This window comes from Drosophila mauritiana, unplaced genomic scaffold, assembly GCF_004382145.1.
Source record: "Drosophila mauritiana strain mau12 unplaced genomic scaffold, ASM438214v1 U_163, whole genome shotgun sequence".
Classification (NCBI taxonomy): Eukaryota; Metazoa; Arthropoda; class Insecta; order Diptera; family Drosophilidae; genus Drosophila; species Drosophila mauritiana.
In genome coordinates this window covers 5,463-26,110 of record NW_022881293.1, presented here as the reverse complement: position 1 = coordinate 26,110, position 20,648 = coordinate 5,463, and the positions used below count along the sequence as shown (strand labels likewise).

Below are 20,648 nucleotides of genomic sequence, written 5' to 3'. Positions count from 1 at the left end.
CCCTCTCACTATAATGGCTTTTCTCTATAATACTAAGAGAATGTGGGATATTTTCAGCATTTTTTCCCTTATACATATAATAATTAATCATTTTCATATGTATATTATTTAATTTACTCATATTATTGCCAAAATCATATGAATACATAAGTTTTGAACAATATGAGAGGTCGGCAACCACTGCCTACCTATAGTAGTTTTGAACCCTCTGTCGTAATTCCGGTCGTTTACACTACTATACCCTCTCACTATAATGGCTTTTCTCTATAATACTAAGAGAATGTGGATATTTTCAGCAATTTTTTCCCTTATACATATAATAATTAATCATTTTTCATATGTATATTATTTAATTTACTCATATTATTGCCAAAATCATATGAATACATAAGTTTTGAAACAATATGAGAGGTCGAACCACTGCCTACCTATAGTAGTTTTGAACCCTCTGTCGTAATTCCGGTCGTTTACACTACTATACCCTCTCACTATAATGGCTTTTCTCTATTATACTAAGAGAATGTGGGATATTTTCAGCATTTTTTTCCCTTATACATATAATAATTAATAATTTTCATATGTATATTATTTAATTTACTCATATAATTGCCAAAATCATATGAATACATAAGTTTTGAACAATATGAGAGGTCGGCAACCACTGCCTACCTATAGTAGTTTTTGAACCCTCTGTCGTAATTCCGGTCGTTTACACTACTATACCCTCTCACTATAATGGCTTTTCTCTATAATACTAAGAGAATGTGGGAATATTTCAGCATTTTTTCCCCTATACATATAATAATTAATAATTTTCATATGTATATATTTAATTTACTCATATAATTGCCAAAATCATATGAATACATAAGTTTTTGAAACAATATGAGAGGTCGGCAACCACTGCCTACCTATAGTAGTTTTTGAACCCTCTGTCGTAATTCCGGTCGTTTACACTACTATACCCTCTCACTATAATGGCTTTTCTCTATAATACTAAGAGAATGTGGGAATATTTCAGCATTTTTTCCCTATACATATAATAATTAATAATTTTCATATGTATATTATTTAATTTACTCATATAATTGCCAAAATCATATAAATACATAAGTTTTTGAACAATATCAGAGGTCAGCAACGGTCTTTCCTCTATAATACTAAGATAATATGGGAATATTTTCAGCATTTTTTTTCCCTTAATAACATTTATACATATAATAATTAATCCATTTTCATATGTATATTTTTAATTTACTCATATTATTGCCAAAATGCATATAAATACATAAGTTTTGAACAATATCAGAGGTCAGACAACGGTCTTTCCTCTATAATACTAAGATAATGTGGGAATATTTCATCATTTTTTCCTTTATACATTTATACATAATAATATTTAATCATTTTATATGTATATTATTTAATTTACTCCATATAATTGCCAAAATCATATAAATACATAAGTTTTGAACAATATCAGAGGTCGGCAACGGTCTTTCCTCTATAATACTAAGATAATATGGATATTTTCAGATCATTTTTTCCCTTATACATATAATACATTAATCACTTTTCATATGTATATTTATTTAATTTACTCGTATAATTGCCAAATCCTATGAAGACATAAGAGAATACAATATGAGAGGTCGGCGCAACCATAATATAGTAGTTGATGACGAGGTGTTTGGCAACTTGATACAATTCTTTATAAAAAGTCTTTATATTAATTATATGATAGGGACAATATCATATGCGTCACTAAATTGATGACGAGGTGTTTGGCAACGTGACACAAATCATTAAAGTCTTTATATTAATTATATGATAGAGACAATATCATATGCGTCACTAAATTGATGACGAGGTATTTGGCAACTTGATAGAAATTCTTTAAAGTCTTTATATCAAAAATTATATGATAGGGACAATATCATATGCGTCACTAAATTGATGACGAGGTGTTTGGCAACTTGACACAATTCATTAAAGTCTTTATATTAATTATATGATAGAGACAATATCATATGCGTCACTAAATTGATGACGAGGTATTTGGCAACTTGATATAATTCTTTAAAGTCTTTATATCAAATATTATATGATAGGGACAATATCATATGCGTCACTAAATTGATGACGAGGTGTTTGGCAACTTGACACAATTCATTAAAGTCTTTATATTAATTATATGATAGGACAATATCATATGCGTCACTAAATTGATGACGAGGTATTTGGCAACTTGATACAATTCTTTAAAGTTTTTATATCAAAAATTATATGATAGGGACAATATCATATGCGTCACTAAATTGATGACGAGGTGTTTGGCAACTTGACACAATTCATTAAAGTCTTTATATTAATTATATGATAGGGACAATATCATATGCGTCACTAAATTGATGACGAGGTATTTGGCAACTTGATACAATTCTTTAAAGTTTTTATATCAAAAATTATATGATAGGGACAATATCATATGCGTCACTAAATTGATGACGAGGTGTTTGGCAACTTGACACAATTCATTAAAGTCTTTATATTAATTATATGATAGAGACAATATCATATGCGTCACTAAATTGATGACGAGGTATTTGGCAACTTGATATAATTCTTTAAAGTCTTTATATCAAAAATTATATGATAGGGACAATATCATATGCGTCACTAAATTGATGACGAGGTGTTTGGCAACTTGACACAATTCATTAAAGTCTTTATATTAATTATATGATAGGGACAATATCATATGCGTCACTAAATTGATGACGAGGTATTTGGCAACTTGATACAATTCTTTAAAGTTTTTATATCAAAAATTATATGATAGGGACAATATCATATGCGTCACTAAATTGATGACGAGGTGTTTGGCAACTTGACACAATTCATTAAAGTCTTTATATTAATTATATGATAGGGACAATATCATATGCGTCACTAAATTGATGACGAGGTATTTGGCAACTTGATACAATTCTTTAAAGTCTTTATATCAAAAATTATATGATAGGGACAATATCATATGCGTCACTAAATTGATGACGAGGTGTTTGGCAACTTGACACAATTCATTAAAGTCTTTATATTAATTATATGATAGGGACAATATCATATGCGTCACTAAATTGATGACGAGGTATTTGGCAACGTGATAAATCTTTAAAGTCTTTATATCAAAAATTATATGATAGGGACAATATCATATGCGTCACTAAATTGATGACGAGGGTGTTTGTTTGGCTACAGGAAAAATCATTTATTATCGAATCATCAAGCAAAGGATAAGCTTCAGTGGATCGCAGTATGGCAGCTGCTCAACCACTTACAACACCTTGCCTGTTACAAAAGTCGTTTACAATTGATTCTAGGCTTTGTCATTGTATTAAATAATGCTTTTATATGTAACTAGCGCGGCATCAGGTGATCGAAGATCCTCCTAATTTACTATGTTACAAATTACATTGGCATCACATCCATTGTCGTTTATAAAATAAATTATAAACTTTAAATGGTTTAGAAGCCATACAATGCAAATTGCCCCTTATTTATCATTGCAGTCCAGCACGGATACGACCTTAGAGGCGTTCAGGCATAATCCAACGGACGTAGCGTCATACCACTGTTCGCTCGAACAAGTATTGTGCCATTGGTCCGTACCTGCGGTTCCTCTCGTACTACGCAGGAATGCTGTCGCAAACAACGTTTTGTCATTAGTAGGGGTAAAACTAACCTGTCTCACGACGGTCTAAACCCAGCTCACGTTCCCTTGCATGGGTGAACAATCCAACGCTTGGTGAATTTTGCTTCACAATGATAGGAAGAGCCGACATCGAAGGATCAAAAAGCGACGTCGCTATGAACGCTTGGCCGCCACAAGCCAGTTATCCCTATGGTAACTTTCTGACACCTCTTGTTAAAAACTCTTTAAACCAAAAGGATCGATAGGCCGAGCTTTTTGCTGTCCCTGTGTGTACTGAACACCGAGATCAAGTCAGCATTTGCCCTTTTGCTCTATGTGTGGTTTCTGTCCGCACTGAGCTGGCCTTGGGACACCTCCGTTATTATTTGAGAGATGTACCGCCCAGTCAAACTCCCTACCTGGCAATGTCCTTGAATTGGATCATACCTGAGTAATTGGAGTTATACCAAATTTTCAAATCAAAAATACATAAATGCATCGTTTTATTAAAGAATTTGTTTGCGATTATATAACAAACTCGTGATACTTTGATCAAGAAGCTTGCATCAAAACCCAATACCATAAGATATAATAAATATATCCGTATAATGGCTAGGAAATGATACACGTTCCATTTAATCAAGTAAGTAAGGAAACAATAAGAGTAGTGGTATTTCATTGACGATACCAAACCGAGGTCTAATATCTCCCACTTATTCTACACCTCTTATGTCTCCTTACACTGCCAGATTAGAGTCAAGCTCAAAAGGGTCTTCTTTCCCCGCTAATTATTCCAAGCCCGTTCCCTTGGCTGTGGTTTCGCTAGATAGTAGATAGGGACAACGACGACTTTTCAGATCTCTCCGAACTTGTTTTACGTGGCGTGTTCCACACTGAAGGGATTACAACCACGACACCCTGAACACCCACAAGTGGTGCATGTATCAACATGGTGTATGTGTCTGGATACGCCAGACAAGCGTCCGGACTAGAAGCTATAGCTATGTACATAGCGACCACCCCGGTAGCAATTCGAGTACTTGCTTGCCGGGCAAGCACTCCCCCTTGCTGAGGAGCGAGATCTACCTAAAATCTCTACTGATCTCTGGGTCACAGCACCCGAGTTTTGCGCAACTAGCACCGTAACTCAAACGTCGAACACGAAGGCTCTACCCGCGATATGGGTACCAACCACAGCCACCACGATACTCCCACCAGGGGGCCTACCTCAATGTGCAGTCTTGGATAGCTGCACAACCCGTGGTACCGAAAGAGAGGCTCGGTGGGCCTCCTCCTTTTGCTCCGACAAGCAGGGTTAGAGGGACCTATGGCTATATTAGTCGCCTCTTACGACAAGCAATAGCGGACTGTGGAAGTATTCTCGCCCGCTAACCACACGGCGAAGTTGTTGGGCTAAACACCCCTCCTCCTACGGAACACTTCGTCCGCAAACACTGCCAGCCGTTGAGTCCTCTGTTGATCTTCCAGGATTCTATCGAAGGTCCAGTTTTCGCCAAGGCGCTGCACTCCAAGTCCATCGAGGTTCCGCAAATCTGCATATAGGGGGCAAGCGCACAATATGTGCATCCAGTCCTCATATGGATCTCCACAAGCGCAAGCAGTGGTATCGCTGAGGGCTCTCCCTTGCAAAAATGCGTTAAACGACCCGTGACCTGTCAGCAGGTAAGACGTCCTCATCGAGAATCCAAATCTTGGATCCCGATAGGCGAGAGTGACATATGGGATGAATTTATGCGTCACCCGTCCTGGTTCGCTGTCATCATCCCATCTGTTCTGCCAACTCTGCAGTAAGCACTCTTCTAGGCGAGTCTTCCTCTGCTTCCAGCTTAGACACGTAGTGTCCTCGTCATATAGCCAGTCGTTCTCCTCCAGCGGGTATCCACGCTTCAGCTTGTATTTGACCGCTAAAAACTTAGCAGCCAAGTCAAGCGGGGGAGCTCCACCAAGTACCTGCAGTGCCACTGTGGACACTGTTCGGCATACCGAAAGGCATCCAAGCAGGATTAGCCTCTGGCAGGAGGCTAGTCGTCTCCGGGCGGCTACTTGCTCGGCCGGTGTCATACCATACCGGGGCACCAAACAGCACACAAGGTGCCATGAGTCCGTCATATATGGTCCGCCTGGCTCGAGGACTGAAGCCCCAGTCGGCTCGAAGCACACGCGCCAATGCTCCAACGACTCCGGTCATCCGCTGGCGAAGCGAAGCTATGTGCGTGAGGAATTTCATTCCTTCACTGACCGTGATGCCAAGGTACCGACAGCTACGCACATACGGAAGGTTCGCTCCAGCAAACCTCACCGTAGGCGCACGTCTCAAGGCACCTTTTAGCAGCATTATTACCGTCTTGCTGGTCGAGACGGCAACGCCAACTTCCGCTCCCCACGCTTCTACGATGGACATCAGCTGTGCTCCTTTTTCCTCTAGCATAGCTCGGGAATTTCCCTCGACGAGAAGCAGCAAGTCATCAGCGTATGCACTCAGCTGGCAATACGGCTGGAGACGCTGAAGCAGTACATCCATCAGAATGTCCCAGATAAATGGGCCACTGATTGACCCCTGCGGGCAGCCTCTAGTTACCGGTACTTCCACAGTACCGGAACTGCTTCGGATCACTGCTCTTCGGCCGGAGAAAAAGCTCTGCCACAAGCCCATCTCCCGGCATCCCAAGTCTGCTAGTCGGCGGAGTGCAGCACTCCATTCGACGTTGTCGAATGCTCCTTTGAAGTCCACGAATGTGCCGAGCACGTATTGCGCCGGGCTGGCACAAACACTGCTCTTCACGTGTCTCCAAGCATCCTCCACACATCGTCCTTGGCGAAATCCAAACTGCCATCTGCAGCCTTCCGGAAGAACTTCTCTCACACGATTCACCATGATGGCCTCGAGCACCTTACCAAAGACTGGCAGCAAGCATATTCCTCTATATGAGGAGGGCTCACACTTGTCCTTATCTGGCCCTTTGAGCAGCGAGACAACTCGTGGGCACTTCCACTCAGCGGGAAAGTATCCTAATCGGATGCATCGGGAAAACAACGATGCTAGGTGCTCGGGTATGGCGCGCCAGACTGCCTTGCAGATAGTGCCATTGATGCCGTCCAAGCCGGGAGAGCGCCTGCTCTTCAACCGGGCAACACATGCATCAACCTCGAATTCTTCGAGGGCCGGTGGGACTTCCTCCGCGATGGCAGTCGGTGCTTCGGACTCCGCAACTGGGAAGAAATTGCGGAGGAGCACTCGTGCACAGTCACCCCAATCAGTGATGAGCTCGCCATTCACGCGGAGGCACCCAATCTCCGTGCACTTTCTGCGGCCTCGGCAAATCTTGTAGACGCGCCCCCATGGGTCGTCGGCATGATCTCCCACGAAGCGTTTCCAGTCATCCATTTTCGCCCTCCCAATGAGCTTCTTGTAGTTTGCTGAGGCCCGCCTCAGCTCGACCACTACACGCTCTATAGCGGCACCGTCATCACGACGCCTTCCATCTTGGAGTAGGCGACGAAGTCTCCGGACTTCGCGCCTTGCAGCGCAGAGGTCGGCAGTCCACCAACGTGCTCTCCTGTTGGGCGATCGAATTGACTTTCTTCCCAGCGCAATATCACATACATTATGTACTATACTGCGCAGGGTCGAAACTTGCTGGTCCAACGGCGACTCTGAGAAGTTTTCCGGAAGTTCGGCTGCTCTACTCACCATTTCCTCCTTGAACAATCGCCAACGTGCATTGGAGAAGTTCCAGGACGGCACAGGAGCTATGCTCTCAACTGCGCGCGCGGTAGTTGGTTCGGCCACAACAGTAATGATGTTGTGGTCACTCAATTCCCACTCGTCCACTCTCCACTCATATGTGGCCCACATAGATGCTGCCTCATTGACGATTGTCACGTCGATATCGCTAGTAGCTCTGTGATTGTCGAACGTGTACACCTCTGTTGACTGGTTTAGGGCGGCGACTCTTGCCTCCAGCATCCACTCTGACAGCAGCTCACCCGTCTGTAGTTAGCTTGCCCCTCGGCATGACGAGAGAGTTTGCTAAGCCACATGGGGGACACTGCATTCGCGTCGAGGCCAGGATTGCGGGGGTTCTGCTGGCCTGCAGCAGGACCGCATCCATGTACCGGAGGTACGGTTCCAGAGGTGCATCGAACTGGCAGTATGCGGCGCAAAGGAAGATTGAGCCAAAGCTCCCTTTAACGACCAGACATACGCCATAATCCGTGGTGAGGGTCTCCACTGGCATACAGATGGCTTCCTGTTGATCTACTAGGATGGCTGCCTTCCCTCGCCGATCGGTGAAAATTCTCATTCCTTCAGGCAGCACATCCATTCCGTCCCCGCCGAGATACGGCTCCTGCACCAGCGCGAACATAGACTCCGATCTCCTGAGTCGGACTCCGAGCTCGATGGTCGCAGCTCTGCCTCGGCCACAGTTCGCTTGGATGAAGCTAAACATTAATGTCTAGCTTGCACCCTCGCCAGCAACGCCCCGTATATCGGGCACACGTTCGAGAGCATGTAATGCCCGAGGGTTGCCCTCTGTGACGGCAGTTCCGGCAGTCCACCGGGTTTTGGCACTTTGCCGCGGTGTGGCCTTGTTGCCCGCACTGGCGGCAGACATTGTCCTTCTGCCGGCATTCGCTGACCTTGTGGTCGAAACCCACGCATCTGTGGCAGGCGTATGTGCGGACCTGTGCTCGGCATCGGAATGAGAACCACTTGATGTAGACACGACCTACATCAAGCTTCGCCATCGCGCGGTCGTCTACCTCTAGCGTTACATTTACTGTGGCGCCGTCGGTTACCGACCACGCCTTGGTCACCAGGTGCACGGACTTCTTAAATTGGGACATAGTCATATCGCTGTCGAAGTTATTTCCATGCAGCTCCTGCATGAATTCCTCAGGGCCGATAGCTGTGTCGACGTCATAGACGACGACCTTCGGCTTCTCGGCCGCATTCCGTGCCACATTTAGCCCAACTTCAGCGAACCTCTTTGATGCTACCACCTTCTGCAGCTCTCCAACTGAAGGAGTACGAATGATCGCACCACCACCTCGACGGAGCTCACGTACCTCATGTACTCTGACTCCGAGGGAGGGTGCAACCATCGTTCGCACCTTTTCCGCTATAGCTTTCCCCGATAGCGCAGGGTCGTCGCACTTCACCACCGCTGACCACGTCTCGCGAACCTTGGTGGTCCGCGGGGCAGCGATGGGTGCAACCTGTGGCATCTGGGGAGCATTGGCGGCCGTATTCTTTAACGGATTCGACGACGGCGGCGGCGGTGGCGGCATAGCGAGCCGCGTCTCCAGTTCTCCACACCGGAGCATTAACGCCAGCACCAGCTCATCGTAGCGGCTGATAGCATACGAGAGCTCTTCCGTGTCCACTTCTCCTAGGCTGCGGAAGCTGCTTCTCACCATGCGCTGGGTGGCCGACAGCTCTGCCATCATGGCTGCTTGCCCAGCACGGGCGGCAGCGGTAGCGGCGGTGGCAGTGGTGGCAACAATTTTAGCAGCAGTGGAAACGGCGGAGGCAGCAGTGTGGTCGGCAGCAGGGGCAGCAGTAGGATCAACAGCGGTGGCAGCAGCGTGGGGGGGGAGCATCGATGGCGCGTTGCGTAGCCGCCCGGGCGTCCTCCAGCGACGAAAACGCCTCCTCAAGTACACCAACGGGTTCTGGCACTCCATTCGACGCCAGGGCAACCAATTTCGCCTGCGTCGGCGCCGAGCTCTTAGAGGCCAGATGGCTTCTGCGCCTGCCTCGTCTGGATTCCTCGAGGCACTACATCCGCTCAAGGCACTCGCGCTGCTGTCGCTCTCGGTCGGCATAACTCCGATGGTGGCTCCTCCTACCGTCGACGCCAGCAACCGTATGCTCGTTTGCTCAGTGACAAAAGGTAGATGCTCTAGAGCTCCACCTATCGGTAGCGTCTGGTAGCACTAAAACTGTCCCTAACACAAACCCTAGCAGTGACTGCCACCAATAAGCTTTTTGACAGCTGCTCAAAAGCTTACTCGAAAAACTTACTCGTAAGCTCGCCTCGCAGCACGTGCGGAGTGGAAAATTTCCAATAGTTTATTGTTAATAATTTCCAAACCGCTTGTTTTTAACACTCGACAATTTTCACTCGACTTCCGCGGAGCACTAAATCACCGATTTAATTACTTTCCAACAAGGAAAACTTAGTTATTCGCAATCTGTACACGAGCGCAACGAAAACACGTCCGTCGTTAATCCATTCATGCGCGTCACTAATTAGATGACGAGGCATTTGGCTACCTTAAGAGAGTCATAGTTACTCCCGCCGTTGACCCGCGCTTACTTGAATTTCTTCACTTTGACATTCAGAGCACTGGGCAGAAATCACATTGTGTCAACACCCGCTAGGGCCATCACAATGCTTTGTTTTAATTAGACAGTCGGATTCCCCAAGTCCGTGCCAGTTCTGAATTGATTGTTAATTGATAATCGTTATAATTGATAAGAACTAATTGGTTTAACCCAAATAGTATTCTTAAAAATTTTAGCAAGAAAGTTCCACAATTGGCTACGTAACTAAACTATCCGGGGAACAAGTAACTAACATAAATGCTAGAAACTCTATTTACCCAGAACGAGCACATAAACCATGTTATTGTTTCCCAATCAAGCCCGACTATCTCAATCTTCAGAGCCAATCCTTATCCCGAAGTTACGGATCTAATTTGCCGACTTCCCTTACCTACATTATTCTATCGACTAGAGACTCTTCACCTTGGAGACCAGCTGCGGATATTGGTACGGCCTGTTGAGAAGTTTGCGTGTCCCCACCATAAATTTTCAAGGTCCGAGGAGAAAATATCGACACAACAGTATATGTCATGCTCTTCTAGCCCATCTACCATATCTCTCTGCGAAAGACTTCCATGGTAGTACGGCTATAAAACAGAAAAGAAAACTCTTCCGATATCTCTCGACGGCTTCTTTATGGTCGTTCCTGTTGCCAGGATGAGCACGAGGCCCATATTTAATAACAAACGGATACTCAACAGGTTACGGAATTGGAACCGTATTCCCTTTCGTTCAAAATTATTCAAGTGTATTATATTCGCTTTGTTTATATAGTTAGGCATTTTTGTTTTACTTGAAAATTTTCGGCTTTCGCCTTGAACTTAGGACCGACTAACTCGTGATCAACCACTGTTCACACGAAACCCTTCTCCACTTCAGTCCTCCAAGGTCTCATTCGATTATTTGCTACTACCACCAAGATCTGTACCAATGGCAGCTCCATGCAGGCTTACGCCAAACACTTCTACGCATACCATTGTACCTTCCTACTCACTAAAGTTTCAAAATTTATATCACAAGTAATATAAATCATCTACTTTAGCGGTAATGTATAGGTATACAACTTAAGCGCCATCCATTTTAAGGGCTAGTTGCTTCGGCAGGTGAGTTGTTACACACTCCTTAGCGGATTTCGACTTCCATGATCACCGTCCTGCTGTTTTAAGCAACCAACGCCTTTCATGGTATCTGCATGAGTTGTTAATTTGGGCACCGTAACATTACGTTTGGTTCATCCCACAGCGCCAGTTCTGCTTACCAAAAGTGGCCCACTGGGCACATTATATCATAACCTTGAACTTCATATCAAGAAAGTTAAGGTTCTTACCCATTTAAAGTTTGAGAATAGGTTAAGATCGTTTCGACCCTAAGGCCTCTAATCATTCGCTTTACCAGATAAGATTATTTTATATAATATTAAAATGCACCAGCTATCCTGAGGGAAACTTCGGAAGGAACCAGCTACTAGATGGTTCGATTGGTCTTTCGCCCCTATACTCAATTCTGACAATCGATTTGCACGTCAGAACTGTTTCGGTCTTCCATCAGGGTTTCCCCTGACTTCAACCTGATCAAGTATAGTTCACCATCTTTCGGGTCACAGCATATATGCTCAAGGTACGTTCCAGTTAGAGGCATAAATAATATAAATATACATTATACATAACTATATAGAACGCCCCGGGATTGTGTTAATTAGCTATAAATAGCTAAAAAACTAATCCCATTATTAGTCAAGTTAATTACGCTATTAGGTTTACATCCCAATAACTTGCACATATGTTAGACTCCTTGGTCCGTGTTTCAAGACGGGTCCCGAAGGTATCCTGAATCTTTCGCATTGTTAATCATACAAGAGCATATAATAAACACAAAAATCAATGATAATTATGCCATTATATAATTCCGAAAAATTAACGCTCTGTAATAATATAAATCTATCAGCACTTTATCAAATTAATAACATTTATTCTGTGTTAAAATGCAAGCAATTTAATTGGAATAAACTATAAGTTATATTTTATGATAAATTTGGGATATGCTAATAGATTACAATGTCCTTATATGGAAAAAATGCACATTATTCTTAATAATATTATTTAAATATTACAATTTTAATGATGAATTTTCCATAACGGATATTCAGGTTCATCGGGCTTAACCTCTAAGCAGTTTCACGTACTGTTTAACTCTCTATTCAGAGTTCTTTTCAACTTTCCCTCACGGTACTTGTTTACTATCGGTCTCATGGTTATATTTAGTTTTAGATGGAGTTTACCACCCACTTAGTGCTGCACTATCAAGCAACACGACTCTTTGGAAACATCATCTAGTAATCATTAACGTTATACGGGCCTGGCACCCTCTATGGGTAAATGGCCTCATTTAAGAAGGACTTAAATCATTAATTTCTCATACTAGAATATTGACGCTCCATACACTGCATCTCACATTTGCCATATAGACAAAGTGACTTAGTGCTGAACTGTTTTCTTTTCGCTCGCCGCTACTAAGAAAATCCTTGTTAGTTTCTTTTCCTCCCCTAATTAATATGCTTAAATTCAGGGGGTAGTCCCATATGAGTTGAGGTTGTATATATAACTATTTTTTGCCATAAATTCTTTATATATAAATGATAAAACAATCAATTAAATTCGTTATAAATAGTTCCAATAGTTCTTGTAAGCAAAGTTATTTTTTATCCATTTAACGAACCAACGAAGAATAATAACAAAACCAAGATTTTTCTTTTTCCGAATCATTAATAAGAGACAATTCTAGATGAAAAATATTTCAATTTTTTATGCTAGACATTTCTCAGTATTATTTGATTGAAAAAGAAAATATTTCTCTTCGTTTTTCACATTCAAATGTGAGATAATGTTTTTCATTTCTTTTTTAATATTATGAATAAAATCATTATTTAATCCAATAATATACCATATGCTTATAAAAAATTTATAAACAACTTAATTAGCATAGTCTTACAACCCTCAACCATATGTAGTCCAAGCAGCACTATAAAATTAATTAAAGTACATAACAGCATGGACTGCGATATGCGTTCAAAATGTCGATGTTCATGTGTCCTGCAGTTCACACGATGACGCACAGTTTGCTGCGTTCTTCATCGACCCATGAGCCGAGTGATCCACCGCTTAGAGTTTTATAATTCATTTTTATATAATATCAATATTGTTTTTATTGAAAGAAATTAAAAATACACCATTTTACTGGCATATATCAATTCCTTCAATAAATTTATTTTTATACCTAAAAATAAATGTTGCGATATGTCTTAGTTTCATATAAGCATTATGTATCATAAAAATCTGGTTATGGTTTGCTATTTTGGGTGACACATACTGCAAAATTTATATAAAACATTAACCTGATGGATGACAGGTACAAACATTGTATATTTTAGGTTGTTGCATTAGCCAACGTATGCTCATAACATAGATGAACAATACATATTCGCAACGCGTGTATATTATGGTCCATATACACACACTTATTTTGAATACCACATTCAAAATTATTTTAATTTTAATTCGACTTCTACTTTCAAATTTTGTTCAGTTTCTTCGATTTCCATTTTCGAGAATTTGTTTTTATAGGAAACGCCATTGTTGTAGTAGGTACTGCCACAAATACGCACAACAACATTAATAATGTTAAAGTCTTTTTATGAGGTTGCCAAGCCCCACATATAAAATAAAAGCCATCTTCATTTTATTTTGACTTTAACTTTTGATTCCGTGGAATCATTTTGTAATATTTTTATTTTGGTAAATTGTATTTATTTGTATTATAACAAATGTTTATTAACGATAAGGATATTATACAATAATGATCCTTCCGCAGGTTCACCTACGGAAACCTTGTTACGACTTTTACTTCCTCTAAATAATCAAGTTCGGTCAACTTTTGCGAAACAACCGTAACACGCAAGGCGTCACAGTGATCACGTCCGGAGACCTCACTAAATAATTCAATCGGTAGTAGCGACGGGCGGTGTGTACAAAGGGCAGGGACGTAATCAATGCGAGTTAATGACTCACACTTACTGGGAATTCCAAGTTCATGTGAACAGTTTCAGTTCACAATCCCAAGCATGAAAGTGGTTCAGCGGTTTACCCGGACCTCTCGGTCTAGGAAATACACGTTGATACTTTCATTGTAGCGCGCGTGCAGCCCAGGACATCTAAGGGCATCACAGACCTGTTATTGCTCAATCTCATTATTGCTAGACGCAATTTGTCCATTTAAGAAGCTAGTGTCCTTATAATGGGACAAACCAACAGGTACGGCTCCACTTACATAAACACATTCAAACACAATAAACATTTTACTGCCACCATGAATGAAGGCTACATAAGCTTCAGCACCATAATCCTGAAGATATCTATTTAATATATTTGAGTCTCGTTCGTTATCGGAATTAACCAGACAAATCACTCCACGAACTAAGAACGGCCATGCACCACCACCCATAGATTCGAGAAAGAGCTATCAATCTGTCTTACACACTTATGTTCGGACCTGGTAAGTTTTCCCGTGTTGAGTCAAATTAAGCCGCAGGCTCCACTCCTGGTGGTGCCCTTCCGTCAATTCCTTTAAGTTTCAGCTTTGCAACCATACTTCCCCCGGAGCCCAAAAGCTTTGGTTTCCCGGAAGCGACTGAGAGAGCCATAAAAGTAGCTACACCCAATTGCTAGCTGGCATCGTTTATGGTTAGAACTAGGGCGGTATCTGATCGCCTTCGAACCTCTAACTTTCGTTCTTGATTAATGAAAACATCTTTGGCAAATGCTTTCGCTTAAGTTAGTCTTACGACGGTCCAAGAATTTCACCTCTCGCGTCGTAATACTAATGCCCCCAAACTGCTTCTATTAATCATTACCTCTTGATCTGAAAACCAATGAAAGCAGAACAGAGGTCTTATTTCATTATCCCATGCACAGAATATTCAGGCATTTGAAGCCTGCTTTAAGCACTCTAATTTGTTCAAAGTAATAGTACCGGCCCACAATAACACTCGTTTAAGAGCACTAGTGCAGGTTTTTAAATAGGAGGAACATATGAAAAAATACAAGTATTTAATCACATATAAGAACTCCACCGGTAATACGCTTACATACATAAAGGTATAGTACTAACCACAATTGTAAGTTGTACTACCCGTATGAAGCACAAGTTCAACTACGAACGTTTTAACCGCAACAACTTTAATATACGCTATTGGAGCTGGAATTACCGCGGCTGCTGGCACCAGACTTGCCCTCCAATTGGTCCTTGTTAAAGGATTTAAAGTGTACTCATTCCAATTACAGGGCCTCGGATATGAGTCCTGTATTGTTATTTTTCGTCACTACCTCCCCGAGCTGGGAGTGGGTAATTTACGCGCCTGCTGCCTTCCTTAGATGTGGTAGCCGTTTCTCAGGCTCCCTCTCCGGAATCGAACCCTGATTCCCCGTTACCCGTTGCAACCATGGTAGTCCTAGATACTACCATCAAAAGTTGATAGGGCAGACATTTGAAAGATCTGTCGTCGGTACAAGACCATACGATCTGCATGTTATCTAGAGTTCAACCAATATAACGATCTTGCGATCGCTTGGTTTTAGCCTAATAAAAGCACATGTCCCATAAGGTTCATGTTTTAATTGCATGTATTAGCTCTAGAATTACCACAGTTATCCAAGTAACTGTTAACGATCTAAGGAACCATAACTGATATAATGAGCCTTTTGCGGTTTCACTTTTAATTCGTGTGTACTTAGACATGCATGGCTTAATCTTTGAGACAAGCATATAACTACTGGCAGGATCAACCAGAATAATGTTTTTCCTTCATATTCCATTCATATATTTTGAATCGAAATAAGCAATATAATAGATATATAGATATATAGATTTTTCACTTTATATAATTCCATGATTTTTATTATATTGAATAAAATTCAATATTTCGCCTTTGGGTAAAATTTTAAATATATAAGTAAAAAAATCCATTCGATTACGGCCATTTTTATATAGCATTCGTAATCCATATTTTCATTTTTAATTTATACTTGTTTTACCAATATAACAAGAATTTCATCTAATTATTGTAATATATATATTTCTATAATTTTATCTTTTTATACATACATATTTCATTATAAAATATCATTTTATTTCCAACATACATAATTATTGTATCCACACATGTACAATTTTTGTTTAACCAATATAAATATTAAGTTAAATCATTTGCATTTTGAAGATAAATTTAAAATTTATCTCTTTTCATATATATCTCTGGTAATATATAACATAAAACCAAGCGCATATGATAATATTTCCACATTTAATATATAATTTTATATTTCTTTCATAAGAATCCATATTTGTATTATACCGTAACGATATAATAATCCAACTATACGGCAGGTAATAAATTAATATTTGCCTGCCTCCAAAAATTAACGATAATATATGGAAACGATTTGTTATTCTATATATAATAGAAACTTGACTTTTGTTTCAACGATATTATCTATAAAGCGTATATTCCTATTATCCGCGGAGCCAAGTCCCGTGTTCTATAGAACTGAGAAACAAATTTGTACGGATAATAATATACTTTATTGTATGTAACCAATATAAACATAATCCGAAATAAATATTTCGAATAATGCGGGAGGTCGGCAACCACTGCCTACCTATAGTAGTTTTTGAACCCGCTGTCCTCAAAGCGGGTATTTTCAATTCCGTTTGCCACCCAACATACGGGCTATTCTCTTATATATTAAGAGATTATAGGAACATTTCATTTTTTTTCCATTATTCATATATAATATGATTATTTTTTCCCTTATACATATAATAATTAATCATTTTCATATGTATATTATTTAATTTACTCATATTATTGCCAAAATCATATGAATACATAAGTTTTGAACAATATGAGAGGTCGGCAACCACTGCCTACCTATAGTAGTTTTTGAACCCTCTGTCGTAATTCCGGTCGTTTACACTACTATACCCTCTCACTATAATGGCTTTTCTCTATAATACTAAGAGAATGTGGGATATTTTCAGCATTTTTTCCCTTATACATATAATAATTAATCATTTTCATATGTATATTATTTAATTTACTCATATTATTGCCAAAATCATATGAATACATAAGTTTTGAACAATATGAGAGGTCGGCAACCACTGCCTACCTATAGTAGTTTTTGAACCCTCTGTCGTAATTCCGGTCGTTTACACTACTATACCCTCTCACTATAATGGCTTTTCTCTATAATACTAAGAGAATGTGGGATATTTTCAGCATTTTTTCCCTTATACATATAATAATTAATCATTTTCATATGTATATTATTTAATTTACTCATATTATTGCCAAAATCATATGAATACATAAGTTTTGAACAATATGAGAGGTCGGCAACCACTGCCTACCTATAGTAGTTTTTGAACCCTCTGTCGTAATTCCGGTCGTTTACACTACTATACCCTCTCACTATAATGGCTTTTCTCTATAATACTAAGAGAATGTGGGATATTTTCAGCATTTTTTCCCTTATACATATAATAATTAATCATTTCATATGTATATTATTTAATTTACTCATATTATTGCCAAAATCATATGAATACATAAGTTTTGAACAATATGAGAGGTCGGCAACCACTGCCTACCTATAGTAGTTTTTGAACCCTCTGTCGTAATTCCGGTCGTTTACACTACTATACCCTCTCACTATAATGGCTTTTCTCTATTATACTAAGAGAATGTGGGATATTTTCAGCATTTTTTCCCTTATACATATAATAATTAATAATTTTCATATGTATATTATTTAATTTACTCATATAATTGCCAAATCATATGAATACATAAGTTTTGAACATATGAGAGGTCGCACCATGCTACTATGTAGTTTTTGATCTGTGTATTCGGTTTTACATATATATCTCACTATAATCTTTTTCTATAATATAGAGAATGTATTTTAGCATTTTTTTACATTTAATTTAATTTTCATATGTATTTATTTATTTACTCATATAATTGCCAAAATCATATGAATACATAAGTTTTGAACAATATGAGAGGTCGGCAACCACTGCCTACCTATAGTAGTTTTTGAACCCTCTGTCGTAATTCCGGTCGTTTACACTACTATACCCTCTCACTATAATGGCTTTTCTCTATAATACTAAGAGAATGTGGGAATATTTCAGCATTTTTTCCCCTATACATATAATAATTAATAATTTTCATATGTATATTATTTAATTTACTCATATAATTGCCAAAATCATATAAATACATAAGTTTTGAACAATATCAGAGGTCAGCAACGGTCTTTCCTCTATAATACTAAGATAATATGGGAATATTTTCAGCATTTTTTCCCTTATACATTTATACATATAATAATTAATCATTTTCATATGTATATTATTTAATTTACTCATATTATTGCCAAAATCATATAAATACATAAGTTTTGAACAATATCAGAGGTCAGCAACGGTCTTTCCTCTATAATACTAAGATAATGTGGGAATATTTCATCATTTTTTCCTTTATACATTTATACATATAATATTTAATCATTTTATATGTATATTATTTAATTTACTCATATAATTGCCAAAATCATATAAATACATAAGTTTTGAACAATATCAGAGGTCGGCAACGGTCTTTCCTCTATAATACTAAGATAATATGGGAATATTTCAGCATTTTTTCCCTTATACATATAATAATTAATCATTTTCATATGTATATTATTTAATTTACTCGTATAATTGCCAAAATCCTATGAAGACATAAGAGAATACAATATGAGAGGTCGGCGCAACCATAATATAGTAGTTGATGACGAGGTGTTTGGCAACTTGATACAATTCTTTAAAAAGTCTTTATATTAATTATATGATAGGGACAATATCATATGCGTCACTAAATTGATGACGAGGTGTTTGGCAACGTGACACAAATCATTAAAGTCTTTATATTAATTATATGATAGAGACAATATCATATGCGTCACTAAATTGATGACGAGTATTTGCAACTTGATAGAATTTTAAAGTTTTATATAAAATTATATGATAGGGACAATATCATATGCGTCACTAAATTGATGACGAGGTGTTTGGCAACTTGACACAATTCATTAAAGTCTTTATATTAATTATATGATAGAGACAATATCATATGCGTCACTAAATTGATGACGAGGTATTTGGCAACTTGATATAATTCTTTAAAGTCTTTATATCAAAAATTATATGATAGGGACAATATCATATGCGTCACTAAATTGATGACGAGGTGTTTGGCAACTTGACACAATTCATTAAAGTCTTTATATTAATTATATGATAGGGACAATATCATATGCGTCACTAAATTGATGACGAGGTATTTGGCAACTTGATACAATTCTTTAAAGTTTTTATATCAAAAATTATATGATAGGGACAATATCATATGCGTCACTAAATTGATATGAGTCGCGATCGAACACTCGACGAGTGCAGACGTGCCTGCGGATCGACAGCAAATTGTTAGCAAATTGTTCACAGTTGTAAGTCCCGTTACTTGTGCCCAGCCACTTCGCGTCGCGTGATCTTGTCGCGCGTTTTGATTGGCCCAGCCAACGTACCTAACGGTAGTTCGCACTAACACCATCGCACACCCGAGTGTGCGTGTTATCAGCGCAAAAAACCCAGTGCTCGAAGCAGCGGTATAATTGCAAAGCAGCAGCCACGTGCTGCCTGGCTCACCGGCTTACGGTGCCCAGCTTCCCCCCCCCCCCCCCCCCTCCTCACTCCTTATCAACTTTGGAGAAGATGGACTGGCAGGCCCCCCCGCGCACCCACAAGCTTGGAACAACACCACGCAAAAAGGCTCTGAGAACACGCAAGAGCAGCTCCAGCAGCGAGGGAAGCACCTCGCATACAGAGCCGGGCGAGATAAAGCGAAAACCGGCAAAGAAAGCACAGGGAGAGGAGCTGGAAGATAAGCCAAGCACTAGCGCAGCTCTGCGCAAGAAGCTCGCCAACAACGCCTTCGCTTTACTCTCGACCGAAGAAGACGAGTACGACCAAGAGAGCTCTGATGACGAACCCGGACCTAAAGACGATTCCAAGCCCAAGACCCCCGAGAAACCAAAGCCCACCCCGAAGACCATCAAGCCACCTCCGATTTTTATCCCCGATGTGACCAACATCTCGGCACTCGTCAAGATGATCACGACTCTTGTAGGCCCGAAGAACAATTTTACCTACAAGACCGTGAATGGCAACAACGTACGTGTCATGATGCCGGACAAAGAGTCCTATACAGCTCTGCGTCTCCAACTTGTGGCCCAAAACAAGAGGCATCGGACTTTCCAGCCGAAAGATGAACGTGCATACAAGGTTGTCATCAAAGGACTCCACCACTCCACCGATCGTGAGGAAATCATTGAAGACCTTCGCAGACAAGGGCACGCTGTTAGAGATCTGCACAATCCCATTGGCAGAAGAACTAAAGAACCGCTGGGAATATTCTTCGCCAACCTGGAGCCTTCCAGC

At 40.1% G+C, this 20,648-nt stretch overlaps 2 non-coding genes and 1 pseudogene across 2 annotated transcripts; all 3 read right to left on the bottom strand.

Annotated features, from left to right (window-relative positions):
- Positions 1–3,277: 3,277 nt before the first annotated feature.
- LOC117149140 lies at positions 3,278–12,638 on the bottom strand (annotated as a pseudogene).
- A 395-nt stretch (positions 12,639–13,033) lies between these two features.
- LOC117149138 lies at positions 13,034–13,212 on the bottom strand. The gene has a single exon (XR_004460063.1). It is a non-coding gene; the product is annotated as a 5.8S ribosomal RNA (ribosomal RNA).
- Positions 13,213–13,896: 684 nt separating this feature from the next.
- LOC117149139 lies at positions 13,897–15,890 on the bottom strand. The gene has a single exon (XR_004460064.1). It is a non-coding gene; the product is annotated as a small subunit ribosomal RNA (ribosomal RNA).
- Positions 15,891–20,648: the final 4,758 nt, after the last annotated feature.